This window comes from Pectinophora gossypiella, chromosome 25 (genome assembly GCF_024362695.1).
Source record: "Pectinophora gossypiella chromosome 25, ilPecGoss1.1, whole genome shotgun sequence".
NCBI classification, from domain to species: domain Eukaryota; kingdom Metazoa; phylum Arthropoda; class Insecta; order Lepidoptera; family Gelechiidae; genus Pectinophora; species Pectinophora gossypiella.
Window position 1 is genome coordinate 7574547 of NC_065428.1, and position 23266 is coordinate 7597812.

Sequence of the window (23266 nt, forward strand, 5' to 3'; positions counted from 1 at the left end):
AAAAAAAAATATATAATTATTTATGTAGACTTAGTTATTCAGCAACAAACCTTGAGTAGAATTCTATCCACAATTGACGAATTTTATCACATTTATAGCCAGGACAAACATGACCGTAGAAAAAGAATCCCGGGACAGAATCTGATAGAATTTTTCCAGAGTCATGGGGAAAGCATTAGCTTTCATTACATGCAAGTCTCACCAGTGGAAGTTCTTGGACCAAGTTTCATACATTTTCGCCCATTATCATTTAGAACACCAATTGGGGTATCGCTTACGTAAACCGTCGCATGCTACGACTGCAGGTAAATGCAAATGTCGCTTCCTCATCACGGAAACACGAAGTCATTCGTGATTCGTGACCGTCCTTAATCGATTTTTTTTTCGGCGATTAGCGGTTTTCATTTTACGAGTCGAGCAAACTCGATTGTTGAAAATAAAATGAAACGGTCGGTAAAGTAGTACGTATGTTCTGTATGGCATGGATTTGCATATTAAATTGAAACTATTGTTTTACATAATATAATATAGCATCACGCGCTTTATGCTTGAAGGGGTAGGCAGAAGTGGAGTATATAATATACACCCACTCTTCGCCGCTATGTGTAAGTCCCATGTAATAGGGGACGAGCCTATTGCCATTAACCGGGCACATAATCTTGGGAACCACGTGATGTCAATTATCAATGACCCATGAAGTCAAATAAAATAGGTAAATATACGTAACATAAACAGCCTATATACGTCCCACTGCTGGGCACTGGCCTCCCCTCAATCAACCGGAGAGGGCGGAGCATACTCCACCACGCTGCTCCAATGCGGTTTGCTGGAGGTGTTTTCACGGCTAACAGCCGGGCCCAACGGCTTAACGTGCCCTCCGAAGCACGGAATCATCTTACTTTTTCGGACAATCAGGTGATTCAAGCCTGAAAAGTCCTTACCAAACAAAGGACAGTCTCACAAAGCGATTTCGACAATGTCCCCATCGGGAATCGAACCCGGACCTCCAGATCGTGAGCCTAACGCTCTAACCACTAGACCGGAGGCTGTTCATCAATATACGTAAATAACGCATAAATCTCAATGTTCTTACCAGAGGCGGTCATCACTAATGTAAGAGCCACGCTCTCGTCGGTGTAGCATTCTCCATGCTACTTTTTACGGATAAATAGTGCAGTGGTTTCCCTCTTGACTTCCGCCCCGCAGTACTCTGTCTGACGCGAGTGGGATGGCGCCCAGAATAGTCTATTTCAATGCCGTACTAGGACTCCTGTCCTCCGCCTCTACCAGAGGCGGCACCAGCGGCAATTTTTTTTTACACTTTCAAGCCAATATATACCCAAGACTACTCAAACAAATACAGAAATAGGTGCCACGTATTTCAATATCAACTCTCTGTATGGCATTTTCTGTGTGCATAGAGCATTAAGGGAAAATTCTACAGAAAAATAAATAGAAATCGTCTAGGGGCCTTAGCCAAGTTGCAAATGATTATGACAATCGACAGTGACAGTGATGAAAATGTATGGGATTTAAATAAGGTGACATGTCTATTTCATACATTTTTATTACAGTCTTTGTCGATTGACATAAACTTTTGCAATTTAGTTAACCCCCGTTGCAAATTGTCCAGTCTAAACACGAGTTACATTTTCACAATCAAAGACACAATTACTGTTTAAATTTCTAAGTTTTCCATTCGGAAAAAAGTACAAACGATCAAAATTTTTAAAACGACGTAACTTAGATTTACATAAAGCCAATGCAACTATTTGTTGCGACTGTACGCTGCAACTCTCGACAAAAACTTCTTTTTTTTGCTATTTGTACGACAACAACTGTAAATTTCGCTACCAACAGTTGCAATTGCAGAAACCTGGCGAGGGTTTTGATTTACTTTTCAAAGTACTATTTATTGTCGGTTAACAATTTGTAGCTTTTAAAGTGAATTTGGAAGTTACGTAGTTTTGTGCCAGAGATGTTTCATGAAACTTAGTTTACGTATTTTGTACCTATCACAACATATATAACATAACATTACGCCTGTGTCCCCGGTGGGTTAGGCAGGCTATCTACCCACACCCAGTCCTCGCCAGATACGTTTAAGAACCAGGTCACCTCCCCTCACAATCCCCATCTTCTTCTCTCGTGTCGGTTGTAAGGTGGAGTACCAACCTCATCAACCCTGGTGTCAGGGTTACTATTCTATTGAGCCGCCAAAGACCCCTGACATGACTCATGGTACCGACTACTTATTTACATCAGCCAGTAGTAACCGGGACTTCCGAAGCACGGATCATCTTACTTTCGGACAATCTGGTGATCAGCCAGTAATGTCCTAACCAAACTAGGAACCACAAAGTAATTTTTGTAATATGTCCCCACCGGGAATCGAACCCGGGACCTCCGGATCGTGAGCCCAACGCTCAACCACTGGACCACTGAGGTCGTTACAAACCCTCACAATTACAAATATTACAATTATTATTCATATTATGTTGTAGTGGTTAAGAGCTTATTCGTGCAAGTATGTTGTTCGATCCAATAGCTATTACTGTCTTCCCAAACTTCCCATTAGCCGCACTTCCTTCCGTCGGATATTGCCTATCTTCAAACTAATTGACATAGTTCTTCATTGACATACACCACTCATGGGGTAATCGTTTGTGGGTTTCCTTTGTTTAGACTTTCTTACGTACATGTATAAACTCACGCGCGTGATCACTATCGATTCTATGATTTCGTTGTGCCGCTTTATGGCGTAGCCTCTATAGTCGAGCGCGAACTGTCTGTCTCTCGATAATATTACAACTTACGGCCTACTTTGGCGCTTGCGAGAGCATTGTACAAATAGGTTTCCAACTAGTCAAATCAGTTACTAGACGTCAAAACGCGAAATTACTACGGAATTTGTATGAAAAAGCACACTATGACGCCATAGAAGAACGTGATGAAATTTCGGACTTATCATTACGTTTTTCTTGATTAAAATTCATAAATAAGTTAAATAGAAAAAAGAAAATGTTTTTCGTTAGTTTTAAATCTGTCGTTCGTTATTTAGTAATCAGAATTTCATAATTTATCTTGAACCTAGTACAGGACGCAATTGACAAGGATCGCAGACCACCTGTATTAAGTTAAGCTCTAACTCAATGTAAGCCCTATGAGGGTGGCATATTCTGAACAGAAAAACCCTCTTAAAATATTAGAAAAAGAAAACTTACGTCTAAATATAAAGTGACTCCCAAATGTGAGGTAAAAAAAAGCTAGCTTCAGAGTATCGCGTCTATACGTAGAATTATTGTATATTCTAAGCCCCAGTACAAAAGAGAAGGTGAATTACAACAATACAAAAATTCTTTATTACACGAAAAAGAAACGAACACATAAGTAAAAGAGGCTAAATAAACGCGGATAAAAGACGCGAGTAGCCAAAATATTGTCCAATTGTTTCTAGTTAGAAGCTATTAATCAGTAGGAAACGAGTGATTGTCTAATTGAGACAGGTTGATAAGGAAGTCTGTCCGTCCCTGAGGACACAAGTCGAGCGTGAATGGGAAAAAAAAAGAAAAACAAACTCAAGGTTCTGCTTCACCGCGAGCCTGTAATGTAATGAAGGTCCAAGAGTACATCAGAGAGGGAGAACCACCCCAATAGCCTAGTTTCTAACTAGTCAAATCAGTTACTTTTTACTAAACGTCAAAACACGAAATAACTACGGAATTTGAATGAAAAAGCACACTGTGACGTCTTAGAAGAAGTGACAAAATGTCGCACTAATTATTACGTTTTTCTTTATTAAAATTCATAAATAAGTTAAATAAAAGTAAGAAAAGTATTTTTGTCACCTTTGGATGTGTCTTTATTTAGTAATCATAATTTTATACTTTATCTTTGACTTAGGAAAGTACCCAAGTATACAGTCGTGATCTTATGTTGTAATGGTAAACAGAAAATAGGAAATCCCGTCAGTCATCCCGTGATCATGGCACTTGCAACAGTGTCGAAATATCGGGAGTCTCATATCCCCATTTAAACGCGGTAAGAACCCGTTATTATGTGCTTTAATTAAGAAAATAGGAAAAATTTTAGAAATAATAATGAATAATGACGCGTACAGTCGCGAGCGGAGAGCTAGTACCTTCTTCATAATCTATCTAGAACTAACCTAAGTAGAAACCTTTAATATCATATGTGACGTCGATTCGTTAAAGTTTATTATTTTATCTAAAGGGACCAGAAATCTAACGTTCATTTGAGATATTAAAATTAATGGAGACGGCAATCGTATTGAGTGAAGGCGATTGTTGCTATGGTTACGAGTGACCCCTAAATGATTTCAAAACAACATATTGTTATTGATAGTACCCCATTGACCTGTTTGGATATTTATTTTTTTAATAAATCATTATTAAAAGTTCATGGATGCAAGTGCAGATCGGTTAATAGATTTTATTTTGCAATAATTTAATGTTTTATTGTTAATATGAAGTGTATCTTTATTTTATCATGTTTGTATTTTATTTAGATAAGTTTAGAATAATTGATATGGGTCTGCGAAACCTTACATGAAACTTCTTATCACTTTTTTTATTTTAATTCGTAATAGCCTTGTTCGGGGAATGCGTGACTTTTATCGCAGTATTATACATCGGATTCAGAATTCAGAATCATTCATTCAATATAATTATCATGGATAAACTTGTTGAAGGTCAATTTAACATTATTGAATCTACATCATTTCGCAACGTGTTATGACTGTGGAGAAGAAATGACAAGAAACTGCAACAGCAACGCATCTTTTAAATCAATTAGGGTATATATTACAAGTTATTTAATAACTAGAGGTACACGTTCAATACCAGACATTTTTATCATTTAGGTAGTCATTAATCTACTTATAATAAGCTTTTTTTTGATAAAGTAAGCTTCACATGAGCTTTTAATTTATTTCTGACAAATTCAAAATATTGGATGGTATTTTATTGTAAAAACATATAATAATATAACCCCAACAAAAAATAGCTCGGGTTGTAAACAACTGAATTCGACTAACTTAACTTAACTTTAACTATCTTTTGGTATTTTGTCAAATTTTAATACCTAACTTCAAATACTCACGGAGGCGTTACATCTTATGAATGTAATATTAGACGCAGATCGTATAACACATTCTAGGTATTATAGGCATTTGTGTTAAGGCCGAATAAATATGAGCAATATTGGCATGGAATTGCGAAGATTAGGTTTTGAAGCTCTAATGAAACTTGGTTTGGTATATAAAATATTCACATAAAATAGGCGTTGCCAGCTATGGTTTGGTAAGTCATATGTCTATTCTTTTTACCGACTTCAAAAAAGGAGGAGGTTCTTAATTCGACCGTATATTTTTTTTTATGTTTTGTTTTGTGTTGTCATTGTGTGTCTTATTATAATAATTTTACAAAAGGCAAACTTCGTTTTCTTCTGACCTAACCAGCCCTCAAAGTTTTCGTTACGATGTCACTAACTCCCTGTATGTAGTGTATCAGGTTAGAAAGGTCCTTATTTCTCTCAACCTTTACAACATGCCCGAGATGATGAGTATCTAAACACATTTATGCGTTTTCTTCACACCCAGACCAGCTGGTTCACCAATTTAGTCACCAGGCCCTGTTATTATCCAATCCTGTTCGCAAATTGTCCGAAACGTCGTGGGCAAATCGTTTTTGTAGTGAATAAACGGTTATGTGACGTTTACATGGTAAATTGATATACCTAAGGATGTTTTTATTTACGGTTTTACGTGTCTGGGTTGTAGGTCGTAGGGATATTTTTAAGTGAAGCCGTTAAGGTAGCCTGGAGGTCATTTATCATAACTGTGCACAGGCAAATTTTCCTTTAGCGTCTTACGAAGGATGGAAGGAATGATGGACTCCTCTTCCTCCTTCTTCTTATGGACTTTGGTATTGGGTATTGCGTCGAAACTTAGATGTATACCATATAAAGTTTAATAGTAAAGAAATACTTATACAAAAATTAACAGGGTGGCCCAGAAGTTCAGGTTCAAAATGAAAAATTAGAAAGAGGGGCTCATTAGCTACCAGAAACACCCTCATGTATGTTCAGCAATTATTTACGGTATAGGAGCTCACCTAGCGGTACATATCTTTAGCCACAGTTATGAAGTAAAATAAAATAATTATTAAGAAAGGGATAGCGACAAAATGATTATTTCTGAAGTAAGGTAGAAAATCTAGAAAAAGGTACAAAATGGGTCATATCTCCTATACCGTAAATAATTGCTGTACATACATGGGGGTGTTTCTGGTAGCTAATGAGCCCCTCTTTCTAATTTTTCATTTTGAACCTGAACTTCTGGGCCACCCTGTATATACGTATATTTTTTACTCGTACTTTTAAAGTTAAATTTTTACTTTTATCACGTGGTTTCCAAGATTTGTGCCCGGTTAGTGGTAATAGGTTTCCCTTTATTATTGAGACTTAAAAATAGCTAGCGACGAGTATGTGTTTATACTGTACAGTCATGAGCAATATAATGTACCCACTTTAGGACTTTGTCGCACTAACATATTTGACATTTAGTGAGACTTACATTTCAATTTGTCAAAAAAGTTAATGTGACATGGTACCAAAGTGTATACATATTAATGCTCGTGACCGTACGTACACCTTGGCCTACTGTGGAAGTTGTAATTGTACCTCAGTGTAATAAAAAGGGTCATCATTTATACCCAAAAACAAAGATAAACGATGCATATTGTCTGTTATTCATGAAATCAGAAGTTTAAACGAAGAAAAAACTAAACAACGCCATCTATCGTGTTTTTAGAACGCCGATTGGAAAGTCCCTCGTTAACTTCTAAAATACATTTCCTTCGGAGGTAACAGACACAAAGGGGTTGTAAAATTGTAATCCTATTACGGCCGTTAGTAATTCAAATTGGGTTTGTGTCCTGAGGAGGGACTGAGGGAAAACTTTACTTTGACACTCAAATTTAGGTAAAACCTTTTAGGATTTTTGATAAATTAATGAAGATGTCTATGTCTAACTATGCTCCACTTTCAATGTAAATAATTAAAGAGACAACCTGCTTAACTTGCTATTGAAGTCCATTGACTCTTGTGGATGGGGAGCGTCGGCTTTTTTTTTTGACGTGACTTATTGTAGATTTGCCGCAGATGGCATTAACTACTTGTGCCAGTTCCTTGTAGGCGCCGGCAGCTGTCATCCAAGCTACTGACGTTACAGTGGCTTGTGTATTATTCTCTTTACTCTCAGTCAGCAGAGAGTAAACCATCTGAAGATGAGTATTTTCGTGTCCCAGCTCAAAACCAGCATAAATCAAATCCTTACATAAAGTTAAATTTTGATATACGAGTCGCAATGTCTGCCAAAATTTCCTGTTTTTCTCACTAAGTACAATTCTAATTCTCGTAGTAAAATATTCTAGAAGATGACCCTGTTTACCGTGTTTGTCGTGATAAGCAAACTCTTTGGACAGATTGGTATACGACGACGGCTATCTCCTAAATATCACTATAAAAGAATGATCTTTACAACCAGGCCAAAAATTACAAAAACAAGAAATATTTTCTTGTTTCAAACTTTTTAGAGCGCGATTTTTCCGTTGTCGAGTTTTAGTTTTTTAAACTATTTTTATTTTTAACGGGTTTACTAAGCAATAAAACTCCTTTGTAAAACCTAAAAGATGTCCCGGGCCGCTCTATGGCCATCATCATCATCATTATCATCAGCCCATTAACGTCCCCACTGCTGGGGCACGGGCCTTCCCTAGGGATGGATAGGGAAATCAGGCCTTAAACCATCACGCGGGCCCAGTGCGGATTGATGGTTATTAACGACTGCTAATGCAGCCGGGACCAATGGCTTAACGTGCCTTCCGAAGCACGGAGGAGCTCGAGATGAAAACTTTTTTTTTTGTGGTCACCCATCCTATGACCGCTCTATGGCCGTTTCCTTCAAATAATCAGCAATTAAAAGAACAATGTAAAATCCGCGGATTCTACTTCTCCTATCACTTTTGCAATTGTTTATATGTGCAATAAAGCGTTTTTGTATTGCATTGTAAAATATTTTTCCACTAGAATTGATCCATAGCAAACAGTAGATCGTGTCACGTACCAATATTCACGTTTACCTATGGCATGGATGTGAAACAGAGCGTTAACACGGCTCCACTCGATGTCAGTATTGTCACTGCATCAATGCTATAAACGGTACGCTAGTCGACTCAATGTTGATACCGAAGCAATGTACCGCCCCAAGGAATATTCCCGTTGATTCTTTTCCTCTTTTTTTAGAATAGAATAGAAATAGTTTATTATATACATACATAAACTGCCTATATACGTCCCACTGCTGGGCACAGGCCTCCCCTCAATCAACCGTAGGGGGTATGGAGCATATATACACTGCGGGTTGGTGGAGGTGTTTTTACGGCTAATAGCCGGGACCAACGGCTTAACGTGCCCTCCGCTCTGAAGCATGGAATCATCTTACATTTTCGGACAATCAGGTGATTCAAGCCTGAAAAGTCCTTACCAAACAAAGGACAGTCTCACAAAGTGATTTCGACAATGTCCCCATCGGGAATCGAACCCGGACCTCCAGATCGTGAGCCTAACGCTCTAACCACTAGACCACGGAGGCAGTTTATTATAATTTAATAAAAAAATAGTTTATTTAATTTTTTGACGTGACTTATTGTAGATTTGCCGCAGATGGCATTAACTACTTGGCCGGACAAATGGGGAGCGCTGAAGGCTCTCACTCGGTATATTCCCGTTGAAAAACTCTTTAAATAGTAAAGGACATTGGCTGCTGTCCTTTTTCAAATTGTTCTTTCTTGTACTCTGGTCTTGTCTCAAAAATTCAAATTCAAAATTCAAAAATATCTTTATTCAATAGGTAACATAGTTACACTTTGAATCGTCAATTTTACATAACGAACGTCTCATCCGCCTAAAACTACTGCAGCTTCTCACAACCTGTATGTATAGCCGGGGAAAAGAAGCTGCAAGAAAAACCTCGGCACAGGGCCCTAGACGTTCTTTAAAAAAATAAAAATAAACATAAAATATTGGTATACAATTGACTGCTTAAAGGTTAAGTAATAAAGCTCTTTTTCCATAAGTATTGCGCCTTTTTAAGGACGGCACATCACTCGTTGAAACATTAACACGTCCCGGCACAGAACGTCAATAGACGTCCATACAAATCGTGTTTGATATAACTGTACCACTTTTGGTAATTATACTTATAGATTGTTTAGTTTTCTTCGTATTACCAATTAAAAACATTAGGCCAACCCACCCGAATCGGGTCGAGGAACTAGATTATTATAACAATACAATACAAATACACTTTATTGCACCAAAATAAAAAGAAATAATATAACATTTGAATTCAAAGGATTTTTTGTTATAAATAATTTTCCATCGTCTCGTACTTTATTTTCTCTCTCTTTATTTAAGTGCTGCGCTCTTCTCGGTGGAGTAATCGCCATTCCACCACCACACAGGAATGGCTTTATTTTAGGAACAATTTGAAATACATATTTAGTAAACTAGGTATAAATTGTGTTCCAGTGCAAGAGAAACCAAATAAGCTTATTTCGTTTTCGTTATTAAATGGAATGCCATTGAACGTTTACCGTGTTCATAATTTAATTATTCGCGAGATTTGAGCGAAAAGTAGGCAAACTGAATTTAAGATTTGAAATATCTTTATATGTAAAACTTTATGGGAGGTTCACAGATGTCTTTGCAGTCTCTAGTCACACCAATAGGGATTAGAGTCGTGAGTCTATGTATTTATTATTAAACAGAACGGCTACTTCAGTATGATTAATGATTATATTTCAATAGATAATATTTTACATTAGCTACAATGCGCAGTAAGAATTATATCTGTCAAAGTACGTAAGCTAGTGTTGTGACGTTCATTATCATAGTAATGTATCAGTCGAGATTAGGCTGATCGATTCGTTTCTATCTAACAGTATGTAGAAAGAGATCTTCGTAAAAGTAATTTATAGGTGTGCGATTAATCTCATCATCATCAATTTAAGAGCCACGCTCTTGTCGGTGCAGCATTTTCCATACTTTTTTAGGGAAAAATAGGGCAGTGGTTTCCCTCTTGCCTTCCGCCCCGCAGTACTCTGTCTGACGCGAGTGGGATAGGGGCGCGCGCGAGGGGAGCGCGTTTAAAGCTATAACGATTAGGAATCTTCATAATTCGATTATAACGTGAACTCAATGTTGTGTTTACATTACGTCATGCATTACTAAGAGTACATTCTTGAGGCGCGTTCATATTTCACTATCGTTTAGCGACACGTGTTGTATCGCGACTACTAAGACGTTCAATGACTTGAATATGACACCTGTCCGTTAATGGACTTGTTGTGGTAATACAAAATGTATACACCTTTGAAAACAATCTCACCTGATGAAGTCTCAAACTTGAAGGTGCTGAAGTTTACAATTTTAAGTCTTCTTCTATCGTGTGGGTTGTGAAGTGGATTACCATTTATCGTGATCCACCCTATCGTCACTTACCATGGGTGAGATTGTGGTCAAACGCGAGCGTATTTGAAAAAACAGTAAGTACCTGCTCGTAACTATACCATGTTGAGGTACTTTGCCTATGGCAATTGCCTAATATGAACATGTTGCGAAGTGCTAACAAGAGAAAGTGATGCGTTTACTGCAATCAGTATGTTCTCTGACCCACTCAAATACAAGATAGTGCAAATAAAGGTGTTAGAGGTGAAAATGGATAAATAAATAAAATGGACAAAATACCGAAAGTACTAAAATACTCCACTTACTACTAAAACTCACACACACACACACACACTTACACTTAATACTCGACTTGATGAATGTGGAGGAAGCAAGAGAAGTGTGTCAGGATCGAAGCAAATGGAATTCTATAGTCTCTGCTTACCCCGGTGGGAAATAGGCGTGAGTTTATGTATGTGTATGTATGTACTAAAATATTCTTAACTTTTAAAGATATTAAAAAAAATACTTTTTACATATTTTTGTTTTATATACCGCCACCATTATCTTGATCGCATATCGTACTTCTTTGGCCTTAATATTTATTCTGGAAAAACACGTTGCATAACATAAGCTTACGACTATATCCCGATTGACAACATCCATCGCAAGATGAACTAAGTACCCACACCTCATCGAGTTATCTGCTAGACCAATGCGATAGGCGGTGAGCCTTAACGACGTCTATAATGGTCGAACCAAGTGTGTTAGTAAAAATTGCTAATAACTCATTGGTGCGAGTTCGATACCGGGGTTCGAGCCGGTGCTCCCCGTTTGAGAAGGAAGCCGGTGAACCCCAGGACTCATCATTATCATAATCACCAGCCCATTAAAGTCCCCACTGCTGGGGCACGGGCCTTCCCTATGGATGGATAGGGAGATCGGGCCTTAAACCACCACGCGGGCCCAGTGCGGATTGGTGGTTATTAACGACTGCTAATGCAGCCGGGACCAATGGCTTAACGTGCCTTCCGAAGCACGGAGGAGCTCGAGATGAAAACTTTTTTATTTTATTTTTGTGGTCACCCATCCTATGACCGGCCTTTGCGAAAGTTGCTTAACTTCAAATCGCAGACCGAGCGCGTTAACCGCTGCGCCACCGAGCTCCTCATAATGCTAATAACTCATTGGTGCGAGATACCGGGGTTCGAGCCGGTGCTCCCCGTTTGAGAAGCAAGCCGGTGAACCACAGCCGGTGGCCAAATTACACATTGTTGAAATGTAATCAACAACTGAATTATAAATAATGCTAAATCTAGTTGTCGGAAGTTCTCCTAGATTGCAGCCGTGACTTTGTACCTGCACCGTCAATACAGTAACTGTTCTCCGAAGTTCGCAAGTAAATATTTCCAAAGAAATGCACTAACATTCAACATATTCGAGAATAGCGGACGCATAAATTCAAATTTAGCGTACAACGTCCGGCTGACGACATTGACTACGGTTTGCGAACGGATTGTCCGAATTAAGAGATCGGACGGGATGAAATTTCATTTAAGTGACAGCACGATAGGTATAGGGCAGTGGCCGCTGTGAACGTTGTTGACATACGTGATTTTCTCATGCATCATCATTAATTTAAGAGCCAGCCTGTCGGTAGCATTTTCCTTTCTTGTCTAACAAAAGCCAATTGGGTCGTGTACTAGGTTCAAGATAAATTATCAAATTATGAATACTAAATAAAAATTCTTCATAAACGAACGAAAAACTTCCTTTTTTCTATTTAATTTATTTATGAATTTTAATCAAGAAAACTGACCGAATATAACGACTAAAACCACGGAATTCCATTTACATCACATTCTCTTGTTTCACTTTCATCAAAATGCTCGATTTAAATTTAAACTTCTCTTAATTTTAGTTTCTTTTTACGATAATATCATTATCTGGGTTGCCTATTTTTTACCCAACTGCGGCGTAACAAAAATGAGGGTTGTGTTTGACCGCTATGTATGTATGAATACATTTTGAACATGATGTGTGTAGAATTATAAAGTCAATAATGTACAGTATGACAGACGAACAAGCAGCAAGCAACAGTACACAGTGGCAGTTACAGTGGCTGCAAGTTGTCTTTGATTACTTGTGGCTCTGCCCACCCCATTAGGGATAACGGGCGTGAGTTTATGTATGTGTGTATGTATGTATGACAGACGAACTCAAATTGCTAATGACATTAATAAACTGGACGTTGTGACCTAATGATTCAAACTAGAAGAGCATTACCCACCTATTACTATTACTTTTTCTATTCTATTCTATTTTTTCTATTCTATTCTATTAGTCGATTATTATGGGCGTCTATGGCCGCTTTATGCCATACGGAGTGTTATGAACGGAAATGGATACGCGTGAAATTGTGAGATACGAGGACCGTTGGCGATATGCCGAATGTGTTTATGTCGCCCTGGTACTTCATGTAAGCACGATAGTGGTGCTTGTGGATATTTTTTTCCACCTTTACTGTAGGAAAGTGAGTAGAAAGTAAGATAAAGTACTATGAAAGGATAATGAATGGGGTTTGGTTGTTTATGGTATGAATTTTGGATGCTTAATGAAAGGGACGGAAGAAAGTTTTTTAAAATATTAAATGGTTGTTTATTATTAGATTGGGGTCGGAAGGGGCATTTGTTTTTTTGGGTAAAAAGGAGAATAAAGGGTTGCTGAGGTTGGTAATCCACTTCACAACCCACGCGATAGAAGAAGAAGAAAGGAGTCAAGATAAATAAATTTCCCTTTTAATTTTATTTCCCAAGTATAACTAAAATTACGTAATTTCAGCCTGTTACCGTATTTAAAATTATAAAATTTAATTTTCTTTCGTTGCCTCCCATCCATCACTCTCGATTCTTTAAATAGTCTATGACAAATCGTTAATAAGAAACTCGTAGGTAACAAAGCAAATTATGCGAATTGATTCCACCATAAATATTTATCATTTGTCTGTGTACTAAGGTCATTGTGCGAGGGCTTTTTTACTGTACCTCTGCCTAGCCCAATAGACTAGTCTCCTATTAGTCAAATCAGTTACTTTTTACTAAACGTTAAAGCACAAAATTACTATGGGATTTGTATGAAAAAGCACACTTTGACGTCATAGAAAAACGTGATAAAATGTCGGACTTATTTATTGCGTTTTCTTGATTATAATTCGTAAATAAGTTAAATAGAAAAAAGAAAAAGTTTTTCATTAGTTTTAGATCTGTGTTTATTTAGTAATCGGAATTTCAAAATGTATCTTGAACCTTGTACAATTGGGAATAAAGTCGTGAGCTTGTGAGGTTTCTCTTAAATTCTTTTTTGGTTTTGTACTGCCTATTAATTGCTATACAAACACTAGTTCAATGCCAGCCATTGTCGAGATAATCATCGCCTATTATCTCCTTCAATAACATCGCCTATGCACTTGCAAACAAAATCATCTTTATGACCGTTTCATAAGTTTTAATGTGCTTTAGCTAAGTTAAACCGAGTCAAGGTAAGCGGAAGCGAGCAAGGGACGTATATTGTATGGTACTGTAGATTGATTAGGTAGTAGGTAAATCTGGCGCGCGTCCAATACCTATGGCGGTTATGATTGCCTGGTACTCTGTGATGTATAACTCTTTAAGTCTATGTTTACTAGCTACCCGCCCCGGCTTCCCTAGGGTGCTATGCTGAGGAAAATAAAGAAATTATTTACGACATCACATTAAAAACCTCAAAAATAACAGTAATTCTCCACTATTTAATGGATGTTTTTATACATATAAACCTTCCTCTTGACTCACTCTATCTATTTAAAAAACCGCATCAAAATCCGTTGCGTAGTTTTAAAGATTTAAGCGTACATAGGGATATAGGGACAGAAAAGGCGACTTTGTTTTATACTATGTAGTGATTATTTGAGGAGGCAGTTTTTTTTGGTGAAGGAAAATATCGTGAGGAAACCCACATTCCCGAGAAATACATTTTCGGAGGTATGTGACCTAACCTGTATTGGGCTGGATTTCCCATCGCGGGTTAGAAAGGTCAGACAGGCAGTTGCTTCTGTAAAAAGCCGGAACTGTCAAACTTTCAGGTTAGGTAAGCGGACCCCGTGAAAAACGAGATAATGCTAGGGAGATGATGATGAGGATTAAGTTTTTTACATGTGAAAGATTTATTATATTAAATTATTGTAATCTACGTGAAGAAGGGAGAAAATATTGCCATGCTTAAAAAGTGCTTGGGATGCCAACATGCTGTATTTGAGTAGACAGACATTGGTATAGATAGATAGATAGACGGTTCGGGCAACCACGAACTTAAACTTAATTTGACAGGACTAACATTAGCTGCATCTCTTCGCATTGTACGTGAAAGACGACACTAATAGTTTCAGTTTGTGTGCGCCAGAATAGGCACCTATTTGTAAATGAAAATAAAATTTTTAGCAACTTTAGAATACCATAGAGCAAAAAGGCCGTATGAATGTACTTTAATTTGATATATGTGTAGTCATTTCGTAAAGTGTGAAATTTCATACACAATTTATAAATTCAGCTAATTTTGTATCAACGTTATAATTATAATAGTAAGCAAATAAATTAAAAAAAAAAGTTATGCATAAGTTACGTGAAGTTTTATAGATTTATTTTATTCTTTGTTTAAAATAAATTGAATACGGAATTATATCTTATTTCTGCAATAAAAACAATCTAAAAATACACGTCAATTAATATTCTGAATGCATTATCAAAGTAGGAAGGAAGTTATCCAGGCACGTATACGGCAAAGTCGTTTTAATAGCAATTGCTTGGCGCGAGTCCAACTTCTTTGCGTTTCTGATGCCCTGGTACTAGTTGTCAGAAGAGTCAGGTTGAAAGTGACTTTTAAAGTTTTTTTTTCTTAGAGAGGTTTGTAGATTTGCAATGGCAATAAGCCCCCGCCTCCCATTACATGTTCAACAACTGGCAAAGAGTAGACATACACCTCTACCTGCCCCTATAAGGGATACAAGCGTGATGCTATTTTATGTTAATATAAGGAATTATAATTCCACAATACGGCCACATACAAATGTTACGTGCGACGACGTACTCGTCATCATCCCCCTAGCATTATCCCGTTTTTCACAGGGTCCGCTAACCTAACCTAGAGATTTGACAGGTCCGGTTTTTTACAGAAGCGACTGCCTGTTTGACCTTACAGGAAAACCAGCCCAATACAGGTTAGGTCACATACCTCCGAAAATGCATTTCTCGGAAATGTGGGCTTCCTCACGATGTTTTCCTTCACCGCTGAGCACGTGGTAATCATTTATGATCCAAACATGAATTCAAAACAAATTCGACAATCATTGGTTTAGTCCTGTGCTGGATTCGAACTTGCAACCTCAAAGTGAGAGGCAAGCGTTCTAGCAACTGGGCTACCACGGCGCGACGTACTCGTATCTAGCAGTAATCGTATGCAAATACTGCATTCGTATCCGTTGCACATGGTACTGACTAATGAGAGACGTGACTATACAACCAGCTGGCAAGCTTAGCTGTTCGTACTATTTATATACAGGGTGTTAGTGACATCGTAACGCCTATATTCTGATTAGTTATCAAGTGCAATTTACGGTCGCAAAAGTATGGTACTGTAAATAATTTAAAAACCACAAAAAAATCCGACAGGAAATTCCACTTGTTATCAACTCAGAATTATGGTCTGAATCATCCCCGTCAGTATTCGTTACGTAACAACCTGTATACTACGTTTCTCATATAAGTAAAATAGGTAGTCCTGAACATTTAATATGTATACACTTTGGTACTATGTCACATTTACTTAATTGACAAATTGAACTTCAAGTCGCACTAATTGACAAATATATTATTGCGATAGAGTTCTAAAATGGGTAGGTTTATGGTATATGATATTTGTCATGACTGTTGCATTACACAGCTTTGGTATTAAAATAGAAGTAAAAAAAAAATTGGCCCCGATTCTTGCAGACTCCTCTTTATTTTAAGTTATACCCGTCATTTTCTTGTTCACCGGAAAGGAAAAGTGAGATCAGTGACTAAACTCATAAGCCCTGGTGTCAGGGTTATTATTGAGCCGCCATTGAAGTCCTAACTTCCTAAAATGGATACAATTATCTACAGAACCACAGGTTATTATAGGTTCCTTTTTCGTCAATAACAAGTTTATCTCGTTATTTGAATATAACAATGAATGTATACGTAACACATTTGACTACGGATCGTAGCAACATGTATTTTACTGAAAACGCCATAATTTCGTAGCTACGCCGTAGCAACTTTTACAAGATATTTTTTTCCATCGTTTCATATATAATTTCATACATGGAATTAAAAAAAAAACTTTAATAAGCCTGTTAACGGTCGCAATCTTGTTGCAAAAGTTGTCAATGTTTTGAATGTTTTCATGCTGGCAAAGGGTAACATTTAAACAGTCTTGTCTTGTTTAGTCTTCGTTCTACTGAAACTTTAATACCGGCCCGTTTTGATTAAAAGTTGGGAACTAGGGATGGCTTTAATTAAACACAGACTAAAAAAATACACCAACAAACTTTCGGTAAGTATAAACTCTACTTAGCAGCTAAGTTACAAACCGGAACAAAGCGTTAAAAGTTTTATTTAATATTCATGCACATCTAATACGTATTACGTTCTGTACGCATTATTATTTCTTATTCTATGCCAGAAGGTGCCTATTCAATCTCGCCTTAAAGGAACTCAAGTTATAAATTGAAGGTACCTAACAACGATGGCGGAATTATATTTTTTAATATCGTTATTAATTTTCATAATACATTTTTTTATGTCCGTCTACTATTTAATATTTATCCCACAATATCATCCGCTCTATAGAATTTCCTCAAACACCAACAAAACCTAATAAAAGCGATTAAAGTCCGTATCCTGTTTTTCAACAAACGCGCACGTTTACGTTTAATCCGCTATATCTTTTTAATCCGCGAGCCTGAAAGAACGTTTACACAAAACTTGCCTCGGACTGAAAGTACGTACGAAACCCCTCAGACAGCAATGTTTTATCTAAATTACAGACTTTGTTGTGGGGCTAAATTCTGTCGTCTAGAATAGCGGTCTCCTCTCACGAGAGTGAGATTACTTTTGTAGGATTTATTAAAAAAAGAATAGAGTTTAAATTGTTTGTTATAAAAGAACATCACTTATCAGAACAAGACAATCTCTCTCTTCTATCGTGACCAAGTATATAAGTGTCCAATCATCTTGCCTCTTCTGTCCTAAATAACTCTCAATATTTGCCTCTTTTCCCTTACTCTCACTAGCACTTCCTCATTAGTAACTCTAATAAGTCATAATATTCCACTATACCACTACTACACCCTATTGCACCCTACTATTCCACTATTGTAGTAGTAGTATTCCACTAACCACTAACAATAAGTAGCTGAAATAACTACCTAAACAACTTCTCTATTACGTATTATATAAAATACACACACGAACATGTGTCCCATGTCCGTTCCCCTTATCTTGTAACGTGTCAAATGTCAAATAACTGTAGGAGTCGCCACACGTATCGACACTTCGATAAGAATCCCTCTCAGACATTTTCACTTTACCCTCATATCGTTCTGTCAATAAACATCCATTGACAGTTTTCCTAAGAAGGTTCTGTTTGGACTTAACAAGTTTTTTGTTTGTCGAAGTGTTGTAGTACTTAAGTAACATTTTCGCTAGGGAATTGCTATTTTTTCTTCCTACTCACGTGTATGTACCTAATTCCTTATGAACACTGGTGTCAGGGCTACTATTGAGCCGCCATAGCCCCTGACATGGCTCATGTAACGACTACGCGATGGAAACTCCTACATAATCCTACATATTTTAGTTTTATTTTATTTTATTGTATCTTTTATTTTTGTATATGGGATTTTTATGCCTGAAATAAATGACTTAAAAATATATTTGGAATCGTTCTTGACTACAGCGAGGGCGGTGCGTGCGATATTTATACAATTCTGGCCAAAATATTTCTTAAAATTGTTTACGTATGTTCACATAGAGTCTCCTTCACTGTCACAACTATCATACTATCTTCCGATCGCCAAAACACTAACAATAAGATGTCAGTTCATCTAAAGGAAGCAAACGTCTGACGTTATCGCGCTTGCCTCCATACGACCTTGAATATGATATACAACTGGACTTCACAATACAACAACAGACAACTGTCGGGTCTGTTGTGCTTCGTTTGTAGTTACACTTTGTTTTACACGTGGTATGGTTCTTCTATCGTGTGGGTTGTTAGATGGAGTACCAACCTCATGAAACCAATGAGGGTAACATTAAAAGTTATTTTATAACTAGAGGAATACATTCAATACCAGACATTTTTATCATTTAGGTAACTTATGGTTCTTCCGATCGCGGGATATATACAGGATGTTTTCGTGAAACAAACATGAAAGTAAGTAGACATACTTTGATACCAATTTAGTAACTCGTTTGAACGGAGCATCATTTTGACGTAAACTTACAAGTTGAATACAAACGCAATCGCGCCACCTTCAAATGACGAGGGATCGCCTTTCACGGCTCCAGTCAATATTATATATAAAGATAAACACGAAACTAAGGGACCTACCCTACTACGCCTATAACCCAATAAAACACCGTTTTAGTTTTTGAATAGACCAACCTTACTCATAGACAAACCTTACTTTTTCTTTAGATAGTACTTAATCTTAACACAATGTGCGATTTAGGGTATGGTTGTCGAACGAAACAAAAAGAAAAACTTCGACAATGAGGGTCTTTCCATGGTACCTTCCTCGAAATAATATAGATGGCGCTGTACAGATTTTTCTTCGTTTAATCTTCTAATTACACGGATAACAGACGCGTGCATCTTTCATCTTTGTTTTTGAGTATAAATGATGACCCTTTTTATAACACCCAAGCACAATTACATCTTCCACCTATTATTATTCTGATCAAAATAAAGAGATATAGATAGAAACATAATTATATTCATAATGTGAGCCAAATATAAAGCAACCACTCTTTTTATATTTAGATTTGCCGCAGATGGCATTAACTACTTGGCCGGATAAATGGGGAGCGCTGAAGTCTCTCACCCGGTACAACGTTTAAGACAACAGGTCTGAGGGTGCCCAGTTGGGCGCGAACCTCGGCTCAGGGCGCCGTCTAAGAGGAAAAATATTTGAAATAATTAATCGATAGCGATAAGCGCTGATAGAGGGAAATCGTCGACCACGCCAGCGGGGTCGGTATCGGGGTGAAGTGTATGGTGTCGCGAGATTAGAGTAATCGGGTCGTCGGGATCGTATATTATGCGTCCTTCGGACGCCGATACTTTTCAGTACCGTCCCTAAGCGGGATGTATTCGGAAGCCGCAACTACCAGGGGAACATGAGTATGCAAACGTAGCACAATGTTGACGTCAACTTGAATGCTGGCTGCGACAAGCTGACGAGGGATTCGCTTTCATGCGAGTCGATACTTCAAAGTAAAGTTCTGTAGGCAGGAAAAGCAGTGCCTATTTCACAATACATATCCACACAAAGCTTCTCGTGTATATTAAGCCAGTGAGCCGTAATCGGGTTGACAGAATCAACAGACGTATACTCCGTACAGTGCGAGAACTTGGAGTATTTGTCGTATTCAGGTTAATAAATTTATTTCATGTAATAGGTAATTGTGTGTGTAATAAGTGTATCGTGTTTTGTTTATTGATTTTAATTTGCACAAATTATTACTATTTTTATTATATTATATAATAATATTGTACTTATGACTTGTTGGCGTTTGGAGCCGCGGTAGCCCGGTTGGAAGAACGCTCGACTCTCGCTTGTAAGGTTTACAAACCTTCGGTCGCAGGTTCGAATCCATCACGCGCCTAAACCAAGGGTTTACTAAATTGTGTTCGAATTCATGTGTGGACGAAGGGCGAAGGAAAATATCGTGAGGTAACCCACATTCCCGAGAACTGCGTTTCGGAGGTATGTGACCTAACCTGTATTTGGGGTAGTTTTCTCTTCGCGGATTGGAAGGTCAGGCAGGCAGTCGCTTCTGTAAAAAAGCGGACCTGTCAATGTTAGGTAAGCGGACCCTGTGGGTAATAACGCTAGGGAGATGATGATGACTGGACCACGATCATTAAACCTTAATTATTATTATTATTTGTTTGTCATTTCCATATCTTGGGCCTATGGAGTCCCGAACTTTTGGAAGGCGTCCGTGGGGCCGAAGCCAACACGTAGAGGCCCCTTAAGACATTTTAATCTAAATGTTGTGCGACACCAACCGGCGATTATCCCTGTAGGCACTATGGGAGTGCACCCAAAGACAATCCCCGGTTCGTGTAGGACTATTGCAGATTATGGAAACAAAGGGAACTATTGGGTTGTGTGTTAGTGGACCGGGATACTGGGGCTATGTGGGACTATGGCGCCTGCTCGATCATTGTTGGTAAACATGAATAAAATGAGCAGGCGGTGACTCGCCCGCCACTCACTGGATGGGACACCTATCTAGCCGACGCGACTATTATTAAACATTAACTTGCATTTTGAGCTTTAGTGACAACGTTGTCAATGTGACCTCTTGGCGAGTGATTGTTGACAAAGGTGTGTCACTCGTCGAGGCGACGCTTTCACTCAATTTCTCTCTCGATATCATTATGTACGGCTGAGTTTATAGCTTGTGTTCTATGAATAACAATATAATACTCTAAACGCGCGCTAAAATGTGCCCCTCATAGTAAATACTAAACGGCCTAAATAACGGCCTCCGTGGTCTAGTGCTGCTCCACGCTGTTCCACTGCGGGTTGGTGGAGTTTGGACTAGTAGCCCGAGATCAGTGACTTAATGTGTCTTCCGAAGCACGGAATCATCTTACCTTTAAAACATAGGTATTTCTTTAATGTTTTTGTCATTGCCAATTTCAGAGCCACGCTTTTGTCGGTGTAGTATTCTCCATCTATCAAAGGCCAATTCTTTTACTTCCTTATAAGACACGACGTTCGCCTTCTGTTTAATCTGTTCCATGCTCTTCTTGGTCTTCCCCTTCCACTTCTATGGTGTTTTCAACAAATCCTTAATGACTCTCAATATTTGCCACATTTCCCTTATTCTTACTAGCACTTCTTCATTAGAACCCTTTCTGTCCAACTTATTCTTTCCATCCTCCTCCAACACTCCACTTCAATGTTCAATGTTGTTGTAACCAAGTAAATTAGTCACAGTGTAATTCGATATTACACAGTGCAAGTAGTTTCATAACACTGCAAGTGAGCTACAAGTTAAAGATCAACGCATTAACTGTGGTTTGTTAAACGTTGCTTAACTGGTCTGGTTAATGACTGATTACAAATCTTACGGCTAATGTTACAAATTACATCTTGCAATGCTCAAGATAAGTCATTTAGTAATACTTTATTTGATAATACATTCACATACATACTACTGTCGATCGCTGAATTGATATGCATCCATTCATTATTGTGTTCATTTCCTATACCTAAAGGTTGCCTGGAAGAGATGCTACCTTAGCAATAAGGCCGCCTGTTGTAGTACCTATCTAAATAATAATAACATAACATAACTAATACTTTATTGCACAAACAGGAAAATACAAAACAAAAGAGGAATAGAAAGAGTACAATAGGCGGCCTTATTGCTAAGTAGCAATCTCTTCCAGGCAACCTTTAATAATGTATTTTTCATATTTGTTTTAAGTGCAATAAAGACTTTTTTATTGTATTGTATATGGGAAATAATCTTTAAAGAATTAAAAGAAAGATGTTCTATTGAGTGGTCGTTTTAAACACGAAAAAGTCATTTGAATTTATACAAAAGCTTGTAAGTCTTACATTTTTGACCCTGTGTTTTTAGAAGCAATCACGCAGTAATACTGAACAAAAATAATTGCATTTTCGAGCTTTGTCCCCACCGGGATTCGAATAGTATTTCTTTAACCTAACGCTACTATTCAATATTCTTTTACTACCTCTGGGTTGGCTGGAAGAGATCTCTCTTAGAGATAAGTCCTCCCTTGTAAACGTCCATTTCATGTTTGTGATGTAACTAGTTGTTAAGTGCAATAAAGTATATATTATTATTACAACTAGAAACGAAGGAAAGGTAAACATCGATTGAGAATTGCTAATCTATTTACGATAACAACTCATAAACATATATTACGCATACAGACGTTTCATTTGTAAACTAACACGTTCTGCACGTGGCCACGTTAATAGCCGCTGTAGGAATCTTATTTAACGTATATAAACGTGATTAATTTGATGATTATGTTATAGATTCGCTTTATATATTTAGTTTAATACAAATTGTTGATTATCTTACTATTTTTAAATCCGCTACTTTGCCTATCTTAAAAAATAATAATAAAAAAAAGTTTATTTAAGGTAAAACCTACGAGACACATCTTCGAGATATATCTTCATTTGCGAATACCTTTAAATGGCTTTGTTTTGAATTGAACTTGTCAGCATTCATTGTATAGTTGTAGTTGTTGGTACTCCGAATTAATAAAATAAATAAAATTAAAATAAATTCTCATGGACATGCCTGATAATATTATAACTTGAAGCAGACGATGTCTGTCATTTCGGAGCATGTGTCCTTGATACCCGACTTTTAAATTTTTTATAACATAAGCTTACGAC